This window comes from Mustela erminea, chromosome 7 (assembly GCF_009829155.1).
Source record: "Mustela erminea isolate mMusErm1 chromosome 7, mMusErm1.Pri, whole genome shotgun sequence".
Taxonomy (NCBI): domain Eukaryota; kingdom Metazoa; phylum Chordata; class Mammalia; order Carnivora; family Mustelidae; genus Mustela; species Mustela erminea.
In genome coordinates, this window is record NC_045620.1 from 73,694,756 (window position 1) to 73,719,460 (window position 24,705).

The window sequence follows — 24,705 nt, forward strand, 5'->3', positions numbered from 1 at the left end:
ATTATGTGTAAATTCTGATACACAAAATCTCATGTTAAACTGAAACTTAGCAGGCATGTCAAGAGGAAAGAGTAAATAATCATAAAACGTGAAACTATAATAGAAACAGACCCATCAACAATCAAGATATTGAAATTTTAGATACTAAAGGAATTACTTAATATGTTCCTGAAAATAGATTGAGATGTGGAAAAAATTTCATCAGAGAACTAAAATCTATGAAAAGCCCATAATTTAAAACCTTCCCACAAAGCAAATTCCAGGTCCAGAAGCTTCACCAGTGAATTCACCCAAATTACTAGGGAAGAAATTATGCCAGCATTACACAAGCTTTTCTAGAGAACAGAAAAAGAGGGAACACTTCCCATCTCCTTTTACATGGGTAGTATAACTTTAATACCAAAACCCAATAAGGATGTTAAAAGAAAAAAAAATACACCGATCTCTTTTCTGAATACAGATAGAAAAATTCCAAGCCAGTACAATTCAGAAATAATGAAAAGTGCAGTTCATCACAACCAATCTGAGTTTATTCCAAAATTTTAAGTTGACTTAAAATTTTAAAATTAATTTAATTAATCTATGAATTCTACCACAATCACAGAATAAAAGGGAAAACTCACATTTCTACCTCAGTAGATGCAGAAAAAATATCTGATGAAATTGAACATGGATTCAGAATTTTTCAAGTTCAGTAAAACTAGGAAGAGAAAGGAAATTCCCTAATTTAATGAATGGTATATTTTTTGAAACCTACAATAAATACTATACTTGATGAAATAGTGAAAGTTTGATTCATCAGATCTGGAATGTACAAGAATGACGGTCATTACCACCTTGATTCAACCTTGAACTAGTCTATGAAACAGAACAAGAAAAAGAAACAAATGGTATAAGAAATGGAAAGAAAAAGTAAAATTGTCCATATTCACAAATGACATAAAATCATATAGAAATCTAGAAGAATATCTATGATCTATTAGAATTAATATGTGAATTTAGCAAAGTCACTGATACAGGTCTAAAAACAGATTAGATTGTATATGTACATACTAGCCAAAAAGAAGTTAAAAGTAAAACTTTTTTTTTTTTTTAAGATTTTATTCATTTATTTCTCAGACAGGGAGCATAAGCAGAGGGAATGGCAGGCGAGGTAGAAGCAGGCTCCCCACTGAGCAGGGAGCCCAATATGGGATTCCATCCCAGGACCCTGGGATCATGACCTGAGCTGAAGGCAGATGCTTAACTGGCTGAGCTACCCAGGCATCCCAAAGGTAAAACTTTTTAACATATTATTTTAAATTGATATTTTTATTCAAAAAAATGAATACCAAGAAATAAATCTAATAAAAGATGTTCAAAACTCAATACAGAAAACAACAAAACATTCCTGGCAGAAATAAAGAAGACTTAGATACAGAAATTTCCTAATTAAGTAAGGGAAGACTCAACATTGCAAAGCCAACAGTTTTCCTCTATGTTGCTATAGATATATGCAATCCCAATCAAAAGTCCTTCCTGAAATTTTTTTATTGGAAAATAACAAGGTGACTCTAAAATTGATGTGAAAATTCAAGGGGCCTACAACAGCCACAGAAATCTTATAGAAGAACATTGGCAGTGTGGGAACAAGGGCAGGCCTCCCCAAGATGGGGCACTTTGGCATGAACATTATTTTGAGTTAAAAGCAATCAAAACCCCCCAGATTCAGGAAAAGCTCTTTACCTGACCCCAACTGCCTGCTTGTACCAGGAAGATAGTTATTAATAGAGAGTTTCTTTACCTAAGAAACTTAGCTGCATAATAGGGCAATCTCTGTTTTCCAAACATGTCCTTTGACCTTCCTGCTAATGGTCTTTCTCGCCTTTGTATCCTCAGACCCCTACCCCCTCCATAGCTCCTATAAGGATCATGTTGCCTCACTGTCCTTGGAATTTCCATATCTGTATGAATTTCCCATATGTACAGTCTTTTTAATTTTATTTATTTATTTATTTATTTTAAGTAACCTCTACACCCAACATGAGGCTTGAACTCACAACCCCAAGATCAAGATTCTCACACTTATCCAATTGAGCCAGCCAAGCATCCACTTCCTATGTACACTATTAAATTTTATTTTCTCCTGTTCATCTTTTTCTTATCAATTTGATTCCTAGTCCAGCAAGAACTCTGAATGGTAAAGGAAATTCCTCCTCCCCAATAGCAGTGTGGTAGAAAATGATGATCTTTACAATAAATGCCTTTTGAGTAAACAAGATATCTGTATTTCATAGCTCATTAAAGATGAATTTCAATCCTGCCACACAGTATATACACACATACACATACATATATCAATTCCAGATAGATCAGCTCCAAATGTGGAATGTAAAACAGTAAAGCACCTAGATGATAACAAAAGAAAATATCTTGACAAACTTCCATAAACATAACACAGAAATCACTAAGCATAGAGATTATCAAAAGACAATTTAAGGACAATAAAAAGTAGAAGATATTTACTATATATATATATATATATTCAACAAAGGACTTATATTTCAAATATGTAAAGAACCACTGTAAATCAATAAAGGAAAACCAACAAGTTTTACAGAATGGGTAAAAGAGAACACCCATATAACTCATAAACTTGGGAAATACTATTCACCATCATTAGTAATTAGGAAAATCTACTTTAAAATCACAATGGAATATTACAAAACCAGATTGGTTTTTTTTTTTTTTTTTTTTCAAAGCAGACTGTATCAAGTGTTGGTGGAGAGGGGCGCCTGGGTGGCTCAGTGGGTTGGGCCTCTGCCTTTGGCTTGGGTAGTGATCTTAGGTCCTAGGATCAAGCCCTGCATCAGGCTCTCTTCTTGGTAGGGAGTCTGCTTCCCCCACTCTCTCTGCCTCCTGCTCTGCCTACTTGTGATCTCTCTATCAAATAAATAATTGAAATCTTTAAAAAAAGAGAAGAAGAAGAATTAGAATGGAAACTCTCCAACATTGTTCGTATAGATGTAAATTGGTGCAACCATTTTGGAAACCAATTTATCATTATGTACTGAATCTGAAAATACTCATATCCTTTGACACAACGTTTCCACTTCAAGTTCTATAGCTAAGAGAAATGCATGCTTATGAACACCAGATTCTTGCAAGGATGTTCATGGCACATTATTTGAAATAGCCAGAGCTAAAAACAATACAAATGTCCATGAAGAGTAAACAGGATATACAAATTGTGAAATATTCAGATTACCTTTTGGGAAAGGGTAATGACTGAGAGAGAGCAAAAGGGAAGTTTATGGGGTGGTACCAGTGTTGCTGTTTTTTTGTTTTGGGGTTGTGTTTTGTTTGTTTGTTTGTTTGTTTGTTTTACTTGAGTGATGATAACATTGGTATGTCTATTTGGTAAAAATTCATCATGCCACTATATCAAACATACATATATATGTGTGTGTTCGTATATATGTGTGCGTGTATGTTATATGTCATAAAAAATGTTTACCTTGGAAAATGCTGTGGGAATGCAGATTAAGTGCTCGCTGAAGAATTTCAAGAGCTAATATCTTTTTGTTTTGTTGGCCAGTGTCACAGCAGCTCTTCTTCAGGAGGAGGCAGAATCAGCAAGACGGCCAACTGACTTACTTTCTATGAGGGGACATATGATGGGAACTTTCAGATATGTTCCACCTGAGCCAAATCAATGTGCCCCCTTTGCAAACAGCAGGCCAGAAATTAGTTGCTGTCTTTCCAGAGTCGGTAATGGATTCACACCAATTCAACTCTACTTTCTTATCTTCCACCCCACCACCCACCCACCCATAATCATGGCCATTTATTTTATAGTGCTCGGGAAAGATGGGCCTGCAATCTTTGTCCCTAAATGAGAAAAAGGTAGCTGATCCCTGTGGTATTTTGGGCCAGCTTTTTTGACCCCTGGCGCCTACTTGGCAATGCTTTGGGAAAGCAGTCTGGACTAGAGAAATAGCTGTAGAATCTGGACACATGGGTGGTGGAGGAAGATGTGGGTTGATATGGGAGGAGATGGCTGAGCTAGAACCTTGGACACGTCACTGCCAGCAGTCAAAGAGTGCATAGACCTAGAGATGCCAGAAAAAAAAAGTGACTGCAAAGGGGCAGTCAAGAAGCAAAAAGACACCATAAAATCAGGAAATGGTTGTTCTATACATATAGCGGATCTATACATTCTCTCCAGAAAGATTCTGATTCTCTGCCCATGAGCCTCAAGGAACAGGAGGGGAAAGGGCAGAAGTAGGTCCTGCCTCCACATCTCGGCCCTCCAGCCACAGAGGCTGAGAAGATGAGACAGAAGTTCACTGTCTTTTTCCTAGGATGTTTCAGAAACAAAATGACACTGTCCCCTCCTCCACAGTACAAGTGCATATTGTCCCAGACCTTCAGAGGCCCTGAGGCAGAGAATGTTGATTCCAATACAGACAGCTCTCAGGGCAATCCTGGGAGTGTTTCAAAAGAGTCACAAGTGAGGGGTCAGTGGCCCAGTAGAACTAAATTAGTGTCCAACTACAAATACTCATTTGTCACAGAAATGCAAGGCTTGATGCAACTCACTGGGACAGAGACGAAGGGAGCTCCCCCCACAAGGAGGTGAGGAAAGTGGTTGTTGGCTCTTCATTCAGGATGCCTCTTTTCCTACATTGCACCTTTCTCTTCCACCCCTGTTTAACCTCAGAAAATTCATCGCCCTGTGACAAAGAGAAAATAAAATGAAATGAAGCCAATTTCAGCACCTTGACCTCTGCATTTCTATTCTCAAGTTTCTAAACTTACTCTCTTAAGCATCCCCAAAAGCAAATGATCTGTCCTCCCAAACACAGGCTCGGACCCTTCTACTAGGAGCACCTCCCTCCAAGAGCCCTTTCAACTAAACCACAGCGCTCTATGATCCCATGAGTTGTTCACCCTCAGTTCTCTCTGTGCTCTGGCCTCTCCTTACCTGTTCACTGGCTCTCCTGTTCCCAAGGGGAGATCTCTGCTAGAGGTGAGCTCTCTCTCCACGCCCATTGCCTCCATCCCCACCTACCTTGGCTTCATCCCGTTCCTTTCCTTTCAAACACCTTCACTTAAGTGAAGCTGTCCCTAGCCTTCCCGAGGCTGATTCCTTCTGGGACCTTGTATACCACAGTTGTGGTCTAAAGTTTGCACTTGTTGTACCCCACAGAGCGTGTGTGGAGTGTTTTAAAATATGGACAACTGAAAAAAAAAATATGGACAGCTGTAGGCCCAGGGTTATCGCCATAGCTGTCTTGTAAGAAGACTCACAGGGTGACATTCTTTAGCTTCATGAATATTTCCTGGTCCAGGATTTGTCTCCTGGACTTGGAGGCTTGGACACCAAATGTGCCATCATAGCAGACTGTTTCCTAGGAGGGTTTATATGACCCAAGTTCTTAAGTCCCACTTGCTCCGAGCCAGTACAGGAGAGTGCTAAGTTTGGACACCTAGGTCAGACGTAGATTCAGACTCCAAATCTACCCCCTTCTGGCTGTGCAATTTAACACCAAGTACTGAACCTCTCTGGGCTATATTTTCTTGTTTGTGAAATGGAGATATTAGCAGTAACACCCTCAAAGATTGTCATGATGATTGAATAAATTAATACATACAAAATGTTTGGAACAAAGCCCAGCCTGTAGTAAGCCCTCAATAAAGATTAACTATCTTTTTTTAAATTAAATCAGAAGAGTAATTTATAATGACAAATATAAGTCACCCAAGAAAGTTATATTCATAAAATTTAGCTAGTCTAGTCTCTGTTTGATATACATGGACCAAGACCAAATAGACTTTGTTACAGAATTCAAATAATGAGGAGCAGGAGAGCATGATGGATAAGAACTTCGGCTTTTGGGGCACCTGGGTGGCTCAGTGGGTTAAAGCCTCTGCCTTCGGCTCAGGTCATGATCCCAGCGTCCTGGGATCGAGCCCCGCATAGAGCTCTCTGCTCTGCGGAGAGCCTGCTTCCTCCTCTCTCTCTGCCTGCCTCTCTGCCTAATTGTGATCTCTGTCTGTTAAATAAATAAAATCTTTAAAAAAAAAAAAAAAAGAACTTCGGCTTTTGATCCTTGTTTAGCACTTAATTGAGTAACCTTGGGGACTACTTTCACTCCTCTATGCCTTAGCTCCTCATCCATACAACAAGGCTGATGACAGGATCTTCATCATACGGTTGTTAAGATTAATGGAAAAAGTCTACAAGGGCTTCACACTGTGCCTACCACACAGAAACCAGTCGATATACAAAAACTCTCATTGTTAATAGTTAAGCCCCAGTCCAGTTTTCGTTTCACTATGGTCAGCGACCTCTGGAAAAAATCAACCTCTCTTTCTCTCCTTTCATTGTTTTATTTTCTTCAACACCCAGATAGCATCTCCTGACATTATGATCCTTGGGCAAACTCATGAAAAACAAGACCTAGATTATAACACAGAATTAGATGATAACATGTGCCTAGATTATAATACATGCTGGTCTACAGTGAAGAGGCAGTGCCAGGAGAGAGGACCCACATTTGAGGGCAACCCTGCCACTGTTACTTGTGTTCCGTTGGGCTGGATATCTAACATTGTTCCACGTAATTTTCCCCATCTTGAGGGATCAACAGACAATTAGTATGGAAGTGATTTGGACAGTTCAAAGTACTATACCATGTTAACCACTAAAGCAATAATAATTAACAATTTTATACTCTAATTAGAGAAGGAGCACATAGTGGAAGGTGGAAGGATATATACTAGACTCCAAAACCAGAATATCTTCAGTGCCCCAACCACAAATGAGGGATACTAATGAGTTTTCTCTAACACTGGCCTGATGTGTGAAATGAGGGGGGTAAAGCTCCTTAAAGGGACAGATTCTGTAGAAATGGAAAACAAAATGAAAGGCCCATGTGGAAGAGATATTAAGGCAACACACTTCTGTCAGCACAGAATTAAGGTGAGCAATAAAGCACAAAATGAAACCAGAATTGGCTCCTCAGATATTACCTTGTTCTCTTACCATTCATTACAACTGTCAGCTCCCCAAATAAGGAAAAAGGATCAAAACCCAAGTCTGGCAAGAGGCCCATTCTTTTTTCTCACTTACCTACACTGGGGTCCATTAGAAACTCAGGACTATATTTTCTTCTATGTCTAGAAAAATATTACATTTGCCAGTCATTTGCAAAAGATGAACAATGAACATCAAAGAAAACAACAGACTCTCAAAATAAGTTCTCTCCCCAAAGGTCACAAATAGAATATTTGCCTCAGAGTCCTCAAACTCCAGGACACATGGAATATTCTGCGGAGTCCTATACAGATATAGCTCAAGAAGCCTCACAGCCCCAACAGCTACACATATGAAGGGACACAACACTAAGAATATTCCTGTTGGCTGATAACCAACATCCTACTTCTGATCTTCTGGTATTATGGAGGTTAAAATGCAAAACACTCCACGAAAACTGTATGCTAAAGTTCATAGACATTTACACCTTAATGTTAATAAGGGCCAGATCTTTTTGTGGTCATGCATGACCTTTTCAAGGAGGAAGAATACACACTGAATCAAAAAGCAGTGGACACCAGCCACTTTATAATTTTACCTCAGTCAAGCCTCAAGCTGTGGCTACTGATGCAGTTGATTGAAAAGGACCACTTCTTGTTATGGAACCACTTCACTTACGAGAACCTTCTATTTTATCTGTAAGGAGGATGACATTGCTGCTTGGAATGGGGCCATCTGCACAAGAGGAAGCGGAATATGTCCATCTATTTGAAAATCATACTAGGAAGCAAAAATATCTTAAGAGAAATTTTAACATTTCATCAAAATAGACTGTAATTCCCCAGAACAGTGACTGAGTAGGTAAAAGAAAATTAGAAAAACCTAGAAAGTTCAATTTATTTCCTTAACTGAAGGAGACAAATTGTTTTCTACAATCCAAAAGATGCTGATGACAAAGAAATATATTCTGAGAGACAGAAAGTAGTTCTCTGAGCAGGGAAAACAAAACAAAACAAAACAGCTATTTAAATATCTGAGGTTTATCAAAGTAAAGGGCAATTGGGAAGTAACTCCAGGTGCAGTGCTCACTGAGTTCCTCCGAACAAGGCTTGATTTAAGGGTCATCCGGTCTGCCTGCCCCCTCGGTATTTTTTTTTCAAGATTTTATTTACTTATTTGTGTGTGTGTGTGTGTGTGAGAGAGAGAGAGAGAGAGAGAGAGTGAGCACAAGCAGGAGGAGTGGCAGGCAGAAGGAGAAACAAGGAACTGGATCCCAGGGCCTTAGGATCATGACCTGAGCTGAATGAAGGCAGACGCTTAATTGATTGAGCCACCCAGCTGTCCCGTGCCCTGCCCCCTCCAACCCATTCTGATGAGCACTGTTTACCCCAGGTCCTGCAGGAGTCTTGGTGATGACGGAGCTACAGCATTAGAAAGTGCCCTGGAGGGGTGCCTGAGTGGCTCAGTGGGTTAAAGCCTCTGCTTTCAGCTCAAGTCATGATCCCAGGGTCCTTGGATGGAGCACTGCATCTGGCTCTCTACTCAGCAGGGAGCCTGCTGCCCTCGCCCTCGAGCGTGCGCTCTCTCTCTCTCTCTCTCTCTCTCTCTCGCTGCCTGCCTCCCTGCCTACTTGTGATCTTTCTCTCTGTCAAATAAATACATAAAATCTTTTAAAAGAAAGTGCCCTGGAAAAGTTCCAGAGATAAGGCCTGAAGTTTTACCCACGTGACTGGGGACAAAAGGGCCTCAAAGGTTTATCATAGGAGGCCACTTCTTGAGAAAACCAACATGACACAAACTGTGAGCACCTTCAAGAGGAACAGAAGCCACCTCCATCTGTAGTTACCTCAGTACCAAGTGTCAGTGGCTTTTTACCAAAGCCCGAAGAGTCATCTGATGCTATGCTTAGGAAAGAAGACTAACAAAGTGTCCTTCTCAGGGCACTCCCATTCCCAGCAGGAAGTAAAACAAGTCTCCCTTCTTTGTTTTGACAGATTGAACCTTCAGAACCCAGATTAGGGGTGTGCAACACAAGGCAAAGGGCACATGAATCCACTTCAGGACAACTGTTCAAACAGCTATCACCTGGGGTCATTAAGAGGGGTATAGCTCAGGGGTAGAGCATTTGACTGCACCTGGGGTCATTAAGTAAAATATCACTTCTCAGCTTGCAGAATCAAATTGTAGGGACTTTTCAAGATCATAATTTGGTTCCCTGGCTCATATCCTACGTTTGGCACCTGACATCTTGAGTGGAACTTCCTAAACTTGACCAACAACCGGAATGAAAGACAAAAGGCGACACAGAGTTAACGAGGCTTGGAGAAAAGGCTCGAGAACCACAGAATCACCATCCCTAGGCTGGGACCAGGAAACAAGTGGATCTGTCCCCAAAAAGGTCAATCCCCTACACTCATAGCCGCTGCATCCCGCATAGCCCCAACTGTAAACAAGCCAACTTTTCAACAGAAGAATGGATAACCAAGTTTCAAAAGAATGAAATAACACACAGCAATAAAGAAGAACAAACCACTGGTTCTTGCAACAAAAGAGATGAATTTTGCAAGCCTCATATTGAACAAAACAAGTCTGTCTCAAAACAGTACAAACTGAGTGATTCCATTTTTAAGAAGTTCAAGTAAACACAGACTCTATGGTGACAGAAATCAGAATAGTGGTAACTTTTGACTATAAAGTGGCTTTAATTATAAAGGGAGAGGAGGGGACTTTCTGAGGCGATGAATATATAAATTGTCATGTATGCAAAACCTTCATCAAACTATATACTTCACATTAGTGCATTTTCCTGTGTATAAATTCTCTTTTCATATTTATTCTTTTTTTTAAAGATTTTATTTATTTATTTGACAGAGAGAGATCACAAGTAGGCAGAGAGGCAGGCAGAGAGAGAGAGGGGGAAGCAGGATCCCTGCTGAGAAAAGAACCTGATGTGGGGCTTGATCCCAGGACCCTGAGATCATGACCTGAACCGAAGGTAGAGGCTTAACCCACTGAGCCACCCAGGCGCCCAGTCTTTTCATATTTATTCTTAAAGAAACTTTGTAAATAAGATGACTATCTTTTCTTTAAGGGTTTGGTGAATCCTTTCCACTAAATATTTTGCTTTAAAAATAATGTTTAAGACACACAAACACACACATACACACAAACTCATTCTGCCACCCACCTACTGGCTGTCATGCTAAACGCTGAGTTAGTCTCAGAAAACTTGTACCTACATAAGATAAGCTATGCGATGTTAAGTCTGTTGAATTCACTAAATTGTGTTATTTGCCTTGTTTTCAAAGTGTTAAAATTCCTAACAAGTATTTCATTATTTCTTACCAGGCCATGTAATAAAAAGTGTTAGTGGCACGCCTGGGTGGCTAAGTGGATTAAGCCTCTGCCTTTGGCTCAGGTCATGATCTCAGGGTCCTGGGATGGAGCCCTGCATCAGGCTTTTTGCTCGACAGGGAGCCTGCTTCCCCTTTCTCTCTGCCTGTCTCTCTGCCTACTTGTGATCTCTCTCTCTCTCTCTATGTCAAATAAAGAAATAAAATTTTAAAAAAGAAAATAAGAAAAATTTAAAAAAGTAAAAAGTGTTGGTGTATAACCAAAGGCAGACCAGCTCCCCTCAGGAAAATCACCCCCCTTTTAACTCTATTGCAAATTATTTTTTTAAATATACTTACTTATTTTATTTTTTAAAGGTTTTTTTTTTTCTTTTTAAAGATTTTATTTATTTATTTGACAGACAGAGATCACAAGTAGGCAGAGAGGCAGAGGGATGGGGAAGCAGGCTCCCTGCCGAGCAGAGAGCCCGATGTGGGGCTCGATCCCAGACCCCTGGGATCATGACCTGAGCTGAAGGCAGAGGCTTAAACCACTGAGCCACCCAGGCGCCCCTACTTACTTATTTTAAAGAGAGAGAGAGAGCACACATTCAAGCAGGGGGAGGAACAGAGGAAGAGAACAAGGGGGAGGATCTCAAGTAGACTCCACACTGAGCACAAGCCGGTCGTAGGGCTCAATCCCACAACCCTGAAATCACAACCTGGGCTGAAACCAAGAGTCAGACACTCAAGTGACTGAGCCACCCAGGCACCCCTATTGTGAATTATTGTAAAGGTGTGATATTTTCAATTATTTTTAAGTTTTAGAATTTATTTGTTCCAATGTTTTAAAGAATCGCTTTCCTAAATGTAATTCCCTTAGTCTCCTAGAAACACTGCTGAGGTTATTATTGTTTAAAAATATGGAATGGCCTGAAATTGCAGGCTGGTCATGCAACCAATCACTAAAATGGATTCCAGTTGTATAAATATTAGGACCCTGCTGGTCTTCCTGAGGCTGTATGTAGCCTGGCCTCTGCCTACCCCACCGACAGCACCTCTGTGTCTTCCAGCTGCTGTCCTGGCCTTTATCTACACTTCTCTCCCCACCCTCCCTTTCCACCCAGCAAGGAGAGCTCAACCCGGCTCCAAAGAGCCTCCCACTTGTTTCTCAATGAACTGCTTTCTGGGTCAACTTTTCCTTTCCTTTCTTCTTTCTCTGCTACTCCATCCCATCAATGCTGTTTGATTACAATTTGGGAGCTTTAAAAAAACAGTAATAAGATGGCAATGACCTAGCCTACAATAAATATTTTGCTCCCACATACTATTACCCGAGGAGCAGGTCAGCTGAAAACATGCATTTTCCATTTGTAAGGGGCCTGCTTTGCATATGCCGTAATTCCGTTTATGTCTGGCTTTCAACTCACACCTGCAATTCCAAATAAAACTCCTGAGCAGACTAATGAAAGGCTTTATGAAATAAACAGGAAATAAAATAACCTAGCAAATCTTCCAGAGCCCAAGAGAGTCCCCAAGTACATAACTTTATTTCAGTGACAAATGTAGCCAAGTAGTAAGTAAGGAATTGAAACCTCTTTAAATGCTAAAGAGAAAGCCCTGGTGTTTGTTCCAGGTCATGCCCACAGCACACGCATGTACCTTCAGGTCTCCTCTTGCATTCCTGGGACTCCTGGATTCCCAAACCTGGAATTCAAACACAGCTGAAGCACTTCTGGTTTTATATTCCTGGAATTCCCTAACTCTCATGACTTTACGAGGACACTGGCTGACCACAACTGCTCAAAGTAAAGCCAGACGCCGTGGATCATTCCCACCAGCCTGAGCACCTGTAGGAGAGTTTTCAGACATGACTCTCAGAAGCTAAATGCAACGTACAGTAGAGGTGCATCTAACTCTTCCATAATTTTAAATATAGAAATAGTGCAGATGAAGAGTAAAAGGGAAAAAATGTAAACCACTGTCAGCCTGTCAACTCCCAACAAGAAAATGGCACTCACCTAAACCCTACTTTGGTCGAACGGCTGGTTACTTGAACTGGTGGTTCCCGTGCTTCACCGAAACAGCATCCGTCAATCCTAGCAGAAAGATGAATTGTGTCTGTGTGTCCTCTTGCAGTGCTAAAACGAATTATTAGGGTCTTAAAATCTTTTTGGTGGATTAAGAGTTCCTGGTGAACATAGTTAAACAAACCATTAGATTGAGAACAAAAATTTTCCACGCTGCAACAATCCTCTAATGAGCCGACTGCTGCCACATTAATCACTCAGGAACGTGAACAATAGAAAATCAGAACTATGTTTTATTTATTTATTTTTCCTCTTGTAGACTTGAGATAATCTACATATAATCAAATGCACGGGCTTTAGCTATACATTTGGTGAGTTTTGACAAATGTATTTACCTGTGTAAACTTAACAGTGGTCAAGATATGCAAAATATTTCCAATCACCAGAGAAAGTTCCTTCATGTCCTTCCTAGTCATTGTCACCATCACTGCCTAGAAGTCACTAACCACGGTTCTAATTTCCATTACCACACGTTAGTCTGTTCTAGAGTTTCAGTGAACCAGAACCATACCTTAACTACTATTTTGCATCTGATGCCTTCGGTCAACATAATGTTTTCAAAGCTCATCCTTGTTGTGTGGATCTCTATTTTATTATGTAAATACGCCACAGTTTGTTTTTCCACCCTCCTGGTAAGGGACCTTTGGGTTGTTTCCAGTTTGAGGCCATCATAAATAAGCTTCTCTGTGCGTTCTTATACACATCTTTTGGCGAACACATGCTTCATTTCTCATAGGTAAATACCTAGGAGTAGACTTGCTGAGTCATAAGGCAGTTACAGGGCTTAATTCAATGAGAAATTGCTGAGTCTTTTTTCTCTTTCACATGAACCCTTCTACCTTCTCCAGTTGCTTCCTCTGATGCCTCCATGCCAACCTCCCACCACAGGTTTATTCTAAAGAAGAAAATGACTGGATAGTTGAAGATTTTATTTTCCTTGTGTTTCTCTCTGCTGTGGCAGGTAACCCTGTTTGTCACTGGTAGAAGCAATTTTAACCATTTGATTTTAACCACTGAAAATTTTAAAAAGTACCTGAAAGAAGGGGTAACTGCCGAAACCAGGCCTTCAGAGGCTCTGTCAATAACATCTGCTCCATGTTGCAAGGGCATCAATTCTTGGGCTAGCCTCTGTGTTCAAGCCACTGGAAACATTTATTTTCATAATACCATTCGGTTTTAGCGCTATAATTGCCTCTAAAAGGGAGGGTGTCATGCAAATTAATATTATAATCAAGATTGCCTTGTTACTAAGGCAATCTTTGACAAGGCTTTTCCTTTGTTTCTATTTTGGAGATTTGGGGCCCCCCAAATCCTCTTGGGGGCCATTCAGGCAGAAGCCAGCATTAGGGGGAGGAAAGTAGTTATTCCCATTAAGACAGCTCCACTTGGGCCAACTTCAGCAGCCATGCTCTGCACAGGATAAAGAGTCATTCCTTTGATAATAGGAAAACAAGGAAACAAAAGGCACTGCTTGAAAATGATTTACCACAGAACACATTTTGCTTTAGTCAAACCTTTTTTTTTTTCCTAAGGAAAAAGTGTGTGGGCTTATCTCTTGAAAATGCCAGCATGGTTGTGAACACTGGGGAAATTAAAAGACTGAATAGAATGGATTTCTCAGGAAAAATCAGTATGAGTATGCAGAGAGTTGCATGGCTTATTTATTAGGTTGTGTGCTATGGGAGGATTATCTGCCTCAGACTTATCTATTACTTTGTGGCACTGGTTTTAAATATAGAGAGTTTGTTTTTAGTTTTTTGGGGTTTTTTTCCATTGCACAAAGCCAAATTCAAATGGACTCTAAAACTCAGTAACTTTGACTGCTTTGGCCATGACACAGAGATCAGAAAATCTAAGATACAAACACTTGCTCTATCGCCATCCCTTGCCCAGAAAAAGGAAAAGCTTTGAAGAACATTCTGTTTCCTTTTGACATACCATCCAATTATTCCCTCTGAGACACAGAGGCCAGTGGAACATCGATGAAGGTGTCTAGAGTCATGAATGCTGCCTAATGAGGCTGGTAGTCAGTATGCCCCATTTACCACTGTAGCCAAACCACTGTGGGCAAAAATAAACTCAAGATAGAGATGTCTTTGTCATGGGAGGAAGAGATTCAAAATCTGGAATCACAAGTTACAGAATTATGACTATCAGTACAGGTTCCAGCCTAGTTTAAATGCAAGAGCAGTCTCATTCATTCAATGGAATACCTATAGCTTGGTATCTTGAAGTTATAAGCTGCCAGTTAATAATTAATAACGCATTAATTATAGTTTTTAAATTGAAAAATGCCCTATAGCGACTAGTCAGTTCTCAGGATATTCCTCAGAGGCTAAGACAATTTATTATTTTTATTTTATTTGAGAAAAGGAAGATGATCAGGTACAAAAAAGTCACACAGAGAATAAAGACAAATATTGGTCTTCAAGAATGCCTGCTCCCAATCCTAATGAAATTTACTACTTCCAATCAAATTTATGAGTCTCTACAGAGTTTTTTAAATGCCTTATAACAGCACTTCAATATGACATTACTAAATGAGTGTTCATTCTGAACCAAAAAAAAAGGAATATGGAATATTAAAAAATAATAACAGTTTTCCCCAAACATGTATAGAGCCACAAAAGACCCCAAAGAGGCAAAGAAATCCTGAGAAAAAAGAATAAAAATAGAAGCATAACATTTCCCAATTTCAAACTATACTATAAAGCTACAGCGTTAAAAACACTATGGTATGGGGGACACCTGGGAGGCTCAGTTGGTTAAGTGTCTGCCTTTGGCTCAGGTCATCATCCCAGGCTCCTGGAATTGAGTCCCTCATCAGGCTCCTTGCTCGGTGGGGAGCCTCCTTCTCCCTCTGCCTACTGCTCCCCCTGCTTATGTGCTCACTCGTGCTCTATCTCTCTCTCTCTCTGACAAATAAATAAAATCTTTACCAAAACAACAACAAAAAACAAACAAACAAAAACAGTACGGTACTAGCATAAAATAGGCATAAAAACTGGTGGAATAGAATTGAGAGCCTAGAATTAAAGCCCTGCATATACAGTCAACTAATATCTAAAAAGGGAACCAAGAACACCCAATGGGCAAAGGATAGTCTCTTCAACAAATAGTGCTGGCAAAACTGGATAAATACATGCTGAACAATAGAATTGGACCCCATCTTATGTCACTCACAAAAATTAACTCAAAATGGATTAAATACTTAAACATAAGACATGATACCATATAGGATGCCTATATGGGTTAAAGCGTCTGCCTTCAGCTCAGGTCATGATCCCAGGGTCCAGGGATAAAGCCCCACATCAGGCTCTCTGCTCAGTGGGGAGCCTGCTTCCCCTTCTCTCTCTGCCTGCCTCTCTGCCTACTTGTGATCTCTGTCAAATAAATAAATAAAAATTTTTTAGAAAAGACATGATACCATAAAATTTTAGAAGAAAAGGAAGGAAGAAGCTCCTTGATACTGATGTTGGCAATAATTTTCTGGATATGACACCAAAAGAAAAAATCAACACAGGGGACTATAACAAACTTAAAAGCTTTTGCAAGAAAAAGAAACTATTAGCAAAATCAAAAGGCAGCCCACAGAACAGGAGAAAATTTTTGCAAACCATACATTGGATAAGAGGTTAAGCTACAAAATATATAAAGAACACACACAACTCAATAAAACAAAACAAAAACAATATGATTCCAAAATGGGCAAAAGAATTAAATAAACATTTTTCCAAAGAAGACATCCAAATGGCCAATAGGTATCTGAAAAGATGCCCAATTATCACTAATTGCATGCAAATCAAAGCCACAGTGAGATTTCACCTTATGCCTGTTAGAATGGCAATCATCCAGAAGACAAGAGATAAGTGTTGGTGAGGATGTACAGAGAAAAGAACACTTGTATACTGTTGGTGCGAATGTAAACTGGTCCAACCACTACGGAAAACAATATGAAGCTCCCTCAAAAAAATTAAGCTAGAATTACCATATGACACAATAATTCTGTTTCCTGATCTAAACCCAAAGAAAGTGAAAACAGATTATCAAAAAGAAATACACACTCTCATGTTTCCTGCAGCATTAAGCACAACAGCCAAGATACCGAAACAACCCTTAGTGCCCCTTGACAGATGAATGGATAAGGAAGATGTGGTATGTACATAATGAAATATTACTGAGCCCTAAGAAAGAAGAATGACCTGCCATTTGCAGCAACATGGATAGACTGAGCACTTTATGCTGAGTGAAATAAGTGAGACAGAGAAACAACAAGCACAATACAAGATCACTTATATGTGCAACCTAAACAAACCAAACTTGCAAAAAATGGAGAGTCAAATGGTGGTCACCAGGGGATAGGACAGATGCCTCTGAAGAGTACAAACTTGTAATGAGTGGTAAATAAAACCTAGAGATCTATGCACAGTCTAGTGAATATAGACAACAATATTCTAATTATCAAACTTGCTAAGAGACTACAACTTAATTATTCTAGACTCTAAAAAAGGATAATCGTGGGACGTGATAGTAGTGCTAATTATTGCTACATTGGCAATCATACTGCCATGTATATACATATCCCATGAACATGTTGTACACTTTACATTTACACAAGATTGTGTTTTGGATATATTTCAATTTTTAAATTAATTAAACTTTTTAATTAAAAGTTTAAATTTTTTCTTAAATAAGATGGATTTTGGTCTTTTCTGGTCCCCACAATGTATGTTGAAGCACAACATCACTATTTTCCCTAATGCAGTATTTGAAATGTGAGTGTCCTAGAGAGCAAAATTTTACCTCTTGTCAATAATACACTTGGACTAGATACTTAATTAGAATTTCTTCCAGAATGCATAGGCCCCTTGTTATTAGAAAATACTTTCTAGCTAAAGTTTATACTTCCCACCAAAGAGAATGATGGCCAATAATTTCCACAGATACCCCAGTCATATTTGTTTTCTTTCAAGAACCACAATTTCAACCAAGCACATTTTTTAGAAGTACTGTCATGATTGGTAGACACTAGAAAACATAAGTATAACATAACTCATCCTATAATTAAGTTCAGCATGAGGAGAATGGATCTTAGAGCTCAGGCAAAGGTCTGGCTCCTGAGACATAATGAATCTAACATGAAGCAGTTTTACCTAAAAGGCATAAGAGTGGCTCTTCTGTGATACTTACCAGGAAATGGCTCATCTTGGAGCACCTACGTGGCTCAGTCAGTTAAAGCATCTGCCTTCAGCTCAGCTGGTTAAGCCTCTGCCTTCGGTTCAAGTCATGATCCCAGGGTTCTGGGATTGAGCCCCACTTTAGGGTCCCTGCATGGGGAGCCTGTTGCTCCCTCTCCCTGAGCCTGCCGCTCCCCCTGCTTGTGCAATGTCTCTCTCTCTCTCTCTCCCCCTCTCTCTCGCTTTCTCTCCCTCTGTCAAATAAATAAATAAATAAATAAATAAATAAATAAATAAAAAGGAAAAAAGGAAAAGGAAATGGCTCGTCTCCACAATTCTCTAAGCAGCGTTCTCACTCACCTTGGGTCCTGACTTTCACCACTTCTCATGGACTAGAAATCCTGCCTCATCTGAGATGACCTGGTGTCTTTTGAAAGGAGCTCAGCTGGCCAGACTGGTCACCATACTTCTTCTGAATCCTTATCCAATTCCTGATTTCCATTCTAGGCAGGAAACAAAAGAACTGTTCACCTTTAACAGGTCCATTTAGTGAAAGAGATTGATACTATTGCTACTTGATGATCTTCTTGTTTCAAAAGTTCAAAAAAGCATGCTGGCCTTAAACGCACAAGTCCAACACTGGAAATAAAACCCCAAACCCAAGAGTAGCTCAGAACCATTTATATTTAACTTGCTTTTAATTAAGTTCTGTCCAAATTTAGGGAAGCCCATCAGTGCAGCTACTCTAGTCTAGGACTCCCTGATGGTCTAATCTGACAGGCATCCATCTGGCATAGTCGAATCATCTTAACAGCCAAGAGTCCAGAATCTCCCGGAACCTCTCTTCAGCTCTAACAAATCTTATTAAGAGCAATCGCCTATTAGTATCTTTCCTGTGAGTTTGCACCATACTTCTAACGGATGGGGATCAACAGGTAAATAAATTCACTTCCTAGGACTGCCATAACAAATGACTACAGACTGGGTGGCTTAAAACAAGCAGAAATGTACTCTCTCACAGTTCTGGAGGCCAGAGTTTGAAATTAAGGTATGAGTAGGGTCACTTTCCCTCCAAAGACTCTAGGGTATTATTCTTCCTTGTCTCTTCCACCTTCTGGGGGTGACCAGCAATCTTGACATCCCCAGCACACAGAAGCGTAACTCCAGTGTCTGTGTCTGTCTGCATAGGGCTGTCTTCTTTGTGTGTCTATGTCTTTCTGTGTCTCTCCCTACCTCATAAAGATACCAGTCATTGGGGCGCCTGGGTGGCTCAGTGGATTAAGCCGCTGCCTTCGGCTCAGGTCATGATCTCGGTGTCCTGGGATCGAGCCCCACATCGGGCTCTTTGCTCAGCGGGAGCCTGCTTCTCTCTCTCTCTCTGCCTGACTCTCCGCCTACTTGTGATTTCTCTCTCTGTCAAATAAATAAATAAAATCTTTAAAAAAAAAAAAAAAAAGATACCAGTCATACTGGATTTGGGGCCCATCCTGATCCAGCAGGACTTCATTCTAACTGATTGCATCTGCAAAGACCCTATTTTCAAATAAGACCACATTCGCAAACACCAGGGATTAGGGCTTCAGCATATCTTTTTAGGGAACACAATTTAACCCATAATAGTGGGTCAAACCCATCTTCAGGATTCCAGCGAGTCTCAACTCTGAACACACATGAGAATCATGGGGTGGGGGTTAAAAAAGAAAAAAGGGGGCACCTGGGTGGCTCAATTGGGTAAGTATCTGACTCTTGATTTCAGCTCAGGCCATGATCTCAGGTTTGTAAGCTCAAGCCCCACACTGAGCTCTGCACTGGACATGGAGCCTGCTTAAGATTTTCTTTCTCTCCCTCTGCCCCTTTCTGCCTCCACCCCTTTGAAGAAGAAGAAGAAGAAGCAGTAGCAGCAGGTGGGGGGAGGAGGGGGGGGAAGAGAAGGGGAGAGGAGGAAAGCAGAGGGGGAGAAGAAGAAAAGGAGAGGAAAGAAAACATCAATGCCCCTCCCATTCTCTCCACCACAATAAATTAAATTCAAATATCTAGGGAAATCCTGGACATCCTCAGGTCATTCCCATATGTAGCCAGTGTCAATGGCCCTTCACACCCTTAGGGAATGGTATATGTGGCTAAATACAAGAAGAAATATTCTAAATGACTTCAGGTATGATTTCCTTCCTCCAAAATATGTCCCCTCCAAACAATCCCAAACTAATTTCAAGAGGTAACTCAAACTTGTGGTTCTCTCTGTAGATTTTGAATTGACAGTAAAAATGCATGTTTTAATAACAGTGAGAAAACTCTCAATAATTTATTTTACCCAAAAGAAACAGTATCTGGCAATTCAATCTCTAAAGTCAACATTTCTTTAATATAAAGTTAATTTAGATATATATTTGACTGTTTTAGTGACCTGAAACTTGTCTTAGAGCCAAAGATTTTCATGCTGTTCATTCCAGGAATACTAATAAATATTTCTAACTGGAGAAAACTGTGACCTTTTCAAGATGAGTATCAACCAAGAATACGAAATTTTCACAAATTATTTGGGGGAAAAAATTCTTGGCTCAGATAGGGCTTTTTTCTCCTGTGCTTTCTCATCGTTCTGTGTTTCTCTCCCCGCTTAACCTGGAGTTAGGGAGAGATTTCTTGCTATTTGCCTCCCCACTCTCAACATCAGGTTTTACTCTTTTTTTTAATTTATTTTTTTTTCAGAAACAGCATTTTCTGAGGAATATTCATGCTGAGCCAACAGGCAGTCGGCCTCTGAGCTCCTACCGCATGCACGATGAGCCAAGCGGACCATGCTGGAAAGAACTAAGGTGGCCCTGAGAGCAAGGCAGAGCTCCTCTGTCCCCCACTCACCTTCCTGCCTTCCCTGGGGACCTAAGCATCCTCACACCCACAGCCCATTCATCACAGGGCACTTTTCTTTCCTGCCAGGGCTGTGAGGGGGAAGATTCACTTCTCCTTCCCAAGGTGTCAACCTTCATTGTTATTGATGCCCACAAGCCTGCAATTACTTGATGAAGCTAATGGGTAGAAGCACTTAAAGGGCTACGCTTTGTGGTTCCTTTGTCATCTCCACGTAAAACAAACCAGATCCAACACAGCCTGACAGGCTCTCAGCCTATTATTATTTGGGGCTTATTTAAATCACAGGTTTGATTAAGTTTCTAATTTAGCCATTGCACTTAGCATGTACTCCTTTTCTTTAAAACTAACTCTAAGAGAGACATTTACAAAATTCCTATCTCCAAGCGGTCAGAGGAGAAAAATGTCAAGTGGCCTGGGTAACCAGAGGGAGGGGTTGGAAATGTACTTAAATACAAATGGAATGGAATGTAAACTTAAATACAAATGGATTTTCCCAACTATTTTTTACCGCTTTGTCAACAGATGCAGCATAGGTATTCATCCTTGTTTTAACTCCCCTACCAATCCTGCCATAGCATTGGAAAAAGAGTGGGTGAAAAGCAGTCTATCATCTCTCCTCCTTCTCTTATCCCTGCCTGATCAGATAACCCTTAACAAAGCATGAAGCTGTTACATTAAATTTTAATGTTTCAGCTCAGGAGCAAGAATGCCCCTTCAGATGTCATCCCTTGAAATGAGTGGTTATCACTCTGAGAGGTCAGCAACAGGTTAGTTCTGTTTTAGACCACTCAACATGGGCACCAGCATCAGTGCTAACTAATGCCACAGTTAGACAAATATTTTATTGCGGCAAACCTGAAAACAGCTTGCAAGAAAATTAAATCTAACACACGCGGGGTGCGTAGTCAATCTCTTGATTCATCTATTCAAATGATACTTACTGAGCACTGACCCAGGGCCCAACCCTAAAGTGAATACTGGGAATGCAGAGACACAGACTCAGGGATGAGCTGGGAAGATGGGCGTGCAACTGATAAGTTACAAGACACTCTAGTAAGTTCTGCAAGAAAGCTGGTGCCATCTCCCCAGCACACCGCCTACACAGTGTACTGGTTACCTCACTTAGACACACCCTAGAGTATAATACAGGAAAACTTAACCGGGTAGAGCAAAAATGGCTGCCTGGAAGAGTATCATTCCTTACTGAAACCAGATTTGGCAAAGGGCTCAGGAAGCCCATGGGAAGGGGAGAGAGGAAAGGGCATAGATTCAGGACAATGGGCACCCAGAGCTTTTGGCAAAACTCTCTGCCACTTCTTGTCATGTCTGGGAAGAGAGGCAGGCCCTCCTTTGGAAGCAGGCTGCTTCCCAATACAGAGACTTAGTTCAAAGAAATCAGGCGAGGGGGGCACCTGGAGGCTCAGTGGATTAAACTGCTAAGCATCTGCCTTCAGTTCAGGTGGTGAGGGAGCTTCGGGCTCCCTGCTCAGCTGGGAGTCTGCTTCTCTTTTCTCTCTCTCTCTGCCCCTCCGCACTGCTCCTACTCTCTCTTTCTCAAATAAATAAGTTAAATCTTTATAAAATAAAATAAAAGAGGGCACCTGGATGGTTCCATCGGTTAAGCTTCTGCCTTCAGCTCAAGTCATGATCCCAGGGTTCTGGGATCAAGCCCTGCATCGGGCTCCCCGCTCCGCAAGAAGCCTGCTTCTCCCTCTCCCACTAACCCTGCTTGTGCTCTTTCTCGCTGTCTCTCTCAGTGTCAAATAAATAAACAAAATCTTTTAAATAAATAAATAAATACATAAAAGAGACCAGACTGCATGCATTCCCCCAACGGAGGGGATACTCCAGTCAAACACTGCACTCGAATCAAGTCAGAATCTGGCACAATTTCCCCACAACAAGTGGCCAGAGGAGAACAAATGCAACTGTTCCCATGCCAGTTGGGAATGATTGTTCCATGATTCTAACTACCCAGACTCCCCCTTCAGTAGGGAGAGTGCTTGGACATCAGCAGCAGAAAAGCCAATTTTTTGGAAGCTCAAACAGAGGGATTTATTTGCCTCCCCTTACAAGGAGTCTGGGTAGGCAGGTCAGGGCGGGTACAGGGGCTCCATGATGCTACCAGGGACACTGGATCTTTCTGTTTTCTAAGCTTCTTGACTTTCAACTTCCTGCCTACACCTTCCTGGTTGCCAGCAAGGGGCTCCCCACCTACCTCAGGCCTCGGGTTTACAGTCAAGATGGAAGTCGTCCACAGAGACAAGAGAGAATAAAGCAGCCTCTAAAAAAAAAAAGAAGAAGAAGAGCAGAGACCAAAGGGGGGCCCCAGCACAGATTCTCAGCCTCCTGAATCTCCCAAATATTCAGCAGCTAAATTCCTAGCCACACTTTCCTGGCAACGCCCAGTATCCCATAATAAATGTGTTTTCTTCTCTTTCGTCTTGTTTATGCTAGCTCAAGCTCATTTCTATCACTTGCAAAATTAAAAAAGAAAATGTCCGGTCTAATGCATTTATGAGGACAGATTCACCTGTTCAATCATAGACACCTCAGAGGCTACACGGCCTTCATGTTGGAGGCCCAGTTCCAAACATTTATACATAAATATACATACTGATGGCCTACACAATAATAATAGCAATGGCAGCTGCTATTTATTGAGCACATGCTACACTGCAGGCTCTTTTGGGGGCATTTTACATTCATTCTTGTCATCCACACCCAGTCCTGACAAGTAAATGTTCCTAGTACATAAAGACATTGACCATCAGACAAGTAACTTTCCTGAAACTGTGCAGCTGGTAACGATCCAAAACTGGATTGGTCGTTCTGACTCCAGAGCTCAGTATTTTTCCAAGTGTGATCTGCGAGCCATCTGTATTAAAATCACATGCTGAAAGTTCCGATTCCTGAGTCGTTTTTCAGATGGACTGAATTAAGCTCTCTGGGGTTGTGATTAAAGGTTAGAGGTCAGGAATTTGCAGTTTAAACAAGTTGCTTGGGTAATTCTTCCCCAGGCTGTTAGTTGGAAACCTCAGGCGTTTCCTGGTTGAAATCTGCAACTAGCCCCTATCCACAGAAGGCAAAGCAGGGTGGGTGGGGAGTGAGGCGGGGCAGGTGTTAATGAGCAAGAGAACCTACTAACAAGGCTTGTCTTGGAGGCTGCAGGACAAGTAGCTCCCTGCACTGTCCACTAGAATCATGAGAGTTTATATGGAGTCCATAATGGGCCTCAGCGACAGGTACTGTCATCCAGATGGTTTCAACACCGTCTTACTCCCTCAAGGTTGTGTCCTTGAAATGGCTCCGCTGTGACAATGATAGGTGGAACGAACAACCCAAGGACAGGAGAGGGGTGAGAAGCCTCCCATTGCCCAGATCTGACTCACAGGTCAACTGGAGGTCAGTCCTCTGATGACCTTCAGTAATGCATGCTAAACCCTGGAAGGGACAGCCTCTCTTCTTAAAGGCTCTAGCCAGGGTTAGCGTGGTTAGCTCTCCCATGGTTAGTGCCTGCCCACATTTTTCACTGGAGTCAGTGGTATCATAAGGACAAATAAAAATTAAAAATAAGTGGGCACCTGGGTAGCTCAGTCGTTGGGCGTCTACCTTCGGCTCGGGTCTTGATCCCGAGGGCTCCCTGCTCATCCAGGAGCCTGCTTCTCCCTCTCCCTCTGCTTGTGTTCCCTCTCCCACTGTGTCTCTGTCAAATAAATAAATAAAATCTTTTTAAAAATTAAAAATAAGAAGCTTAATTCTCCCTGTGGAAATAATAGAGGTGACTTCTCCCATCTCCTTTTCTTTATTTGCTTTAGAAAACTTAAAATTAGGGGACACCTGGGTGGCTCAGTCAGTTAAGCGTCTGCCTTTGGCTCAGGTCATGATCCCAAAGTCTTGAGATCGAGTCCGGAATCAGGCTCCTTGCTCAGTAGGGAACCTGCTTCTCCCTCGGCCTACTGCTCCCCCTGCTTGTGCTCTCTCTCCCACTGATAAATAAATAAAATCTCTTTTAAAAAAGAAAATTTAAAATTGTAATCATTTTCTCTCCCCTTTAAATGTGCAAGATCCTTTTGAAAACCAGATAGGTTTGGGAACCAGGAATGTCTTCCTCCTGGACTTGGGAACCATTTCTTTGAAAAGAATAATCTAGGGGAATAGCACCTCATCACCCAGTTTCTGTGGGAAGGTAGGAACCTAACTTCCCCGGGTGCTTT